Source organism: Anoplophora glabripennis, unplaced genomic scaffold (genome assembly GCF_000390285.2).
Source record: "Anoplophora glabripennis isolate ALB-LARVAE unplaced genomic scaffold, Agla_2.0 scaffold235, whole genome shotgun sequence".
NCBI lineage: Eukaryota > Metazoa > Arthropoda > Insecta > Coleoptera > Cerambycidae > Anoplophora > Anoplophora glabripennis.
In genome coordinates, this window is record NW_019416402.1 from 130,990 (window position 1) to 137,107 (window position 6,118).

Here is a 6,118-nt window from a genome sequence, read left to right on the forward strand (position 1 = left end):
GGTTGATACGAAATTTATTAAAAAAAACAACAAATCATCAATCAATGAGAGATAAGACTACTGCTGTTGCAATTATTGACTACGTTTTTTGTTTTTCGTACAGATGGACTTCTAACCTTTTCCATTCAACGCATAACGGATAATCACAATCTGGGGTATGAGGATATTTTTTCAATTATTTTTTTATTCAACGTTTCCGAGTTATACGACTTTTTTACTATATGACGTCACACACCTCTTGTTTCCATAATTTATTTTTTACATACGGACTTCGGACCTTTTGCATCCAACACAGAACGGACAATCTGAAGCACGGGTGTTGGGGCGATTTTTTAAATTATTTTTTTTACTCCAAGTTATAAACACTTTTTTATTATATGATGTCACACACCGTTGGTCCCGATTTTGATTTTCGATATGCGGACTTCGGACGTTTTTCACTCGATCGCATATGTAATCATCGTTTCATTTTATTGCATTTATTGTAGTTTTTGTTTATCGGTTTGCAAGAAGGTGCTTTGTGTATACAGGGTGATTCACAACTTATCCAAAAAAATTTGGGAATAGATGCGGCATGAGAAATGGAGTCAGTATTGTAAAAAAAATTTTTGTAAAATCCTTATAGTTTCTGAGAAAAAAATTATTGAAGTAATAGCACATTAAACCACTACATAGCTGGACAACTGTAGCCTCTAGCGTCATTCGCAATACGCGTGGAGAGTCATGTGACTCCTAATACTGAAATCCGTCGTTGCGGTAGTTTTTACCTGTTATCTGTGTTATTTACATCAGTTTTTTAGTAGTTAGTTTCAAAAATGGCTTGCGTGTATAGCAACTCAGAGCTGATGGATATCGTTTTAATTTATGGTGAAGCAAGACAACATTTGTATTATGGTGAAGTGTTTGTGTTATGGTGAAGCAAGATATCATTTGTGTTAGTTCGTAGAAAGTGAGTAAGACGGACCCAAATGTGTTTACACGTGAGTGGATAAAATTTTGAACAATTGCTGTTGCAGCATCGGGTATGTCAAATGATTTAATTATTTAAAAACACAAACTAATTTTATTAATTAATAACGGCAAAAGCAGTTGAATTTGCCGATATAAAATAGGTGCGATAAAATTCTATTTACATATTTCTTTCCTTGCGAAAGTTTTTGTCCGTTTTTATCACACCGCCATGACGGTCGCATTGTGCTAGGTTAGGTTTTACACTGGACCAGTTTCCAGTGCCGTGCCCTGTACATCCAGATTATTTTTTTTTTTTTGGATAAGTTCTGAATCACCCTGTATATAGCCACATAAATTTATTTATTTCAGTGTTTAGAGTATATTTGTGTTTTCGTTTTCAAGTTCCTGTGTAATATTATGAAAAAGTCTGTATACGAATCAAGAAAGCGTTAGTATGGGTAGAACCTATTTTTTGTCAGGAGGAAATGATGTTGCTGCAAGAAAACGATATCAGGTAGATTATCTCCACCGTTAGACTACTTGTTGGGTACTGTTTCATAGTTTATTTTATTTAAAAGAATAAAATTTTCACAGTTAAATAATTTTGGAGATTCCAATAAAACTTTTCAGGCAGTTTGTTTATTACATTCATAATGTTTGAAACATAATATAGTTATTACTATCTTTTTAATTTTGACGACACGTCTATATGCTTTGCTGAAGCTAATAATGAGAATGAGGGATACTTGTGGTCATGCCATGTGAGAAAAAAGTGGATAATACTAGTAACATAATATTACTTTTGAAGAAGGTGAGAGAGAAACAAGCATTAATGACAAGACAATATAATTATTATCTTCGGAAGAAACGAGATTTATTAGGCAATATTACTTCCTTCTTTAAAATAAATATATGTTTATTATAAATAAATATTTTGCCAATCAAAAATATTTTCTAAATGAATATTAAATTTCTATCATTGAAATGTGTAGGTACATATTTTATTAAAAGCTATAGTTTATCATAATATTAATAGTAGTACATATAATTCCAATAAATAAAACTTACTTCAATAAAAAATATGTTTGTTACTGATTAAGTAAGCTGTCACCATAAAACAACATTAACCATATTTCCGCAAATTTCGCGTTTTATTTAAAAAAATGTTTGTCAAATAAAGGCGTTTATTTGTGACAAATAAACTGTTCCCTCGTAGTATAGGTAGATATGGTGTGGCATTCAAACAAAGTAAAGGGCTGAAATTACGATTTCCCAATGTAATAACTGTGCGATTCATTAAGAGAAACAATAAAAATAAATTATGTTTTCGTAATTAGCAGTAGAGAAATTGAAGATGCAATCGTGTATTCTGGTTTTGACAGTCTTTTATCGAAACTATTCAGAGATTTGAAATAGTGAGTTTATTTTTTTTGTAATTTTCAATTAAATTTTTAAATTCACTTTAGCTAATGGATACACATCTGAAATGAATAAATATTATATATTATAAATGAACATCTGAAGTACATACTACCTACCCTCTTTCTCATATTAACCCATTAACGCTCAAAATCAGATTTTTGAAAGGGTAAAAAGTAAGAAGAAAGTATTACAAAACTATCTACACTCCTACTCTATATACTTACTAGTTGATTTATAGCATAAAATAACTAAAAGTCGGAACATTACAATATAAAATAAATTTCCAGAAAAAACTCGTTATCTATACGTACGTCAATGATACAACACCACCACTCTGACGCCACGCCATTTTATTATTTTCCCTCGAAATAGTGACATGCACCAAGATCATTTTTAACCTTCCCCGTCAATTGAGATAGCCGAATTGCTCTATAAACCGTGGTACAAGTAGGATCTATATTTTTTCTCCTTCATATTCTCAAAATATTGACCAAAATGTAGACGTACTGGATTGTGGAAGTCAAAAAATCCGATTGTTTTCCAAATAAACGATTTTCTTCTAACTGCGTATTAAAATAAAACAAGATTAGATGATTCAAATTAATTTAGGAATATTTCATTATGAAGTTAAAACATAACATTCTAATAATAGTAATTTGATTTGAAATATTTCCTATAGATTCTTATGACGCTTGGTTTTATTTACATGAAAATATTTTGTTTTTGTATGGGACATTTTTTTATAAATATTTGTATGTGAAAATTGTTTGTAGATCTGGACTAGACCTTTAGGACGATCACAAACTATTTTATTCAATTTCAAAACCATTTTTCAAGTAGTTTACGTTTGGGCTGCATTTACAGTGGCTAAATACATTTCGCTCTATCACAAACGTTTTCATGAGCATAGTAGTAAAAGATCATACTAACTGGTTTGATGTTCGAAAAGTTATTGTCATTTAATCAGTATAAAAATACAATAAAAAATATTTTTAAGAAGTATTTGAATAGATAAAAAGATAAAATTGTTTGAAATAACTACATACGTAACTACAAACTTCTTAATTAGTCAGCATCAATACATCAAGTTTTCATTATTGGTTTAAATACGTTACAGATAAAAAAATAGATCATATTTACTGCATCAGTGAGTGATAACTAGGGTCCTCTATCTGTAAGTACAGAATTAATATTATTTTTCAAATTCCATAGGCCGTTTTCACACTGGCCGACACGACACCGGCACGACAACGATAACGATGCCGGTGGATACGTAATCTCATATAAATAAATGGTCATGTTTTCATACTTGCCGATATATCGGTATTGAGTCGTGCCGGTGTCGGTGTCGGTATACAGGGTCGGAAAGTCCCCATGGTTCATCGCCGTTGCGTGAGAGCGATAAAGAAAGTCGTAGAAATCCGTTCGATAGAGAAAGATGGCTATAATGAAGGCGTCTAATAGTCACCGCCCATTTCGCCCTTCCACAAAAAAGATCCACTTCTTATTTGTGGAAGGGCGAAATGGGCGGTGACTATTAGACGCCTTCATTATAGCCATCTTTCTCTATCACACGGATTTCTATGACTTACTTTATCGCTCTCACGTAACGGCTGATGAACCATGGGGACTTTCCGACCCTGTATGTGAAAACGCCCAAAGGCCGGTAGCAATATCATCCAATTTTAGAAAATTATTTGAAACAGTTTTATATGAATATAAATCAACATGACTTCACTACAGGTAGATCTAAAGTATCAAATTTAAAATGTTTTAATCAACAAAAGTCACGGAAATCCACAAATAAGATCCACTTCTTATTTGTGGAAGGGTGAAAAGGGCGGTGACAATTAGACGCCTTCACTGTACCCATCCTTGTCTATCACATGGATTTCTATGGCTTACTTTATCGCTCTCACGTAACTTCAGATAGATTGGTACTTTCCTACCCGGTATATTGATCTGTCTAAAGCATTTCACAGACTTGGTTTGGTGGTTTAATCTGGAAAAATTATTTTTTATGGCTTGGATACTAAATTTTACTAATTTTCTGCAGTCCTATTTGTAGAATATTATATGTTTAGGAACAAGGGATCAAGTCTGTTCACATTCACGCAACGTCAGGTGTCTCTCAAGGTTCAGTCTTAGGACCACTTTTGTATAATTTATTTATAAATGACATAAATCTGAGTATTGATAGTATATATATATGTAGGTACATTGTTGTATGCAAAATTGTTCAGGTGTATCGAAAACATCGAAGACTTTGAAACTGCAATCAGATCTATCAATGATTAACTCCTGGTGTGACACTCCCTACCACTTAATATCAAGAAATGTTTATGTATGTCATTTACCAGAAATATCAATTTTACCTCTATTAATTATGCATATAATATTGATACTGTATATTTAACAAAATGTGACCAATTTAATGTTTTGTTCGACTCCATGACTAATTTTTGTTAATCATATTAATGACTTTACCAAAAGTGCCTTTAGTAATTCTAAACAGTTTAATAAAAAAAATATCTATCACAACCTTCTGATTGTGATATTGCTAATAATGGTAATAACTTCTAAATAATAAAAAAAGTTAATACAGAAAATCATAAATTTGACATTTTCTTTTTTGTTTTGAGATGAAAATAACATTTTCGACTCAAGAGACTAAGAAATATCTTTTCTGTAACGACTGAGACGTGAGAAAATTCTCACTTTTGATAACATGTATACGAGTAGAAAATATATTTTTTAGAACGCGATTTGTGTGGGTAGGCATAAAGGGTATTAAATATAAATTATGCAAAAAATTTTTCGTTACAGACTGAAACTGACATCATTTCCATTAATTAATATTTCTCTTATTGACTTTGATATTGATATTATTTAAAAAAAAAATTTTAAAACGAAAGCTTAATTAGAAAAGTACCTGTCAGAGAAATGTCCTTATTTAATAATTTTAATTAAAATAATATTTAATATTTGTGAAAATTTTGTTTATCCCCTATATTAAAGTTTGCGCGTTGCGTGCTAATTACAATAATTTTTAATTGGGTATTTGTTAATTTCGAAAAGAAATTGAATAATTTAGAAATACTTAAAAATTTTTAAATAAATGTCTTATTTCAATTAAAAATTCATTCATTTTATAAAGTACTTGGTTCCGTATAGGTAAAAGAATATGTCTCTCGTGTCCATAATCAAATCATACTATTAAATTATTTTAAAAAACTGGGCCGTTCTATATTGCCTCAAAGTATTTGCGGCCTACCACATTCGTTTACTATCTTTTATTTCATTTATGTTGGGCGGCTGGTGTACATATTATTCCATTACGTCACAATTTAAATTCATTCAAACAATTATACTACAATTCGTTTGTAATTATTATATTTTTTCCCATATTTATTTATAACTAGTTGCAGATTTGTCCTGTACAGTTCAACATGGCAAATAAGATCATACGAACGTGAACTTTCTACAGATCAATTGAACGAATTGTGGAATTAAGCACAGAGAGTTGTGGATGACAATTGTTCACTTGCTTCATTTAAGATTCAATATAATGATATATGCAAATCCATGAAGAGTTTCAGTGCCATCACACTTCTATAATTACTGCTCTATCCATTACTGATTTGGCTCAAGTGTTACCACTTTATTTTGATGTCCCTATGCAGCCAAACAGAAACGCTAATAATATTTAATCCTATCTTACAATTTTATTTGCCCACCTCGTGCA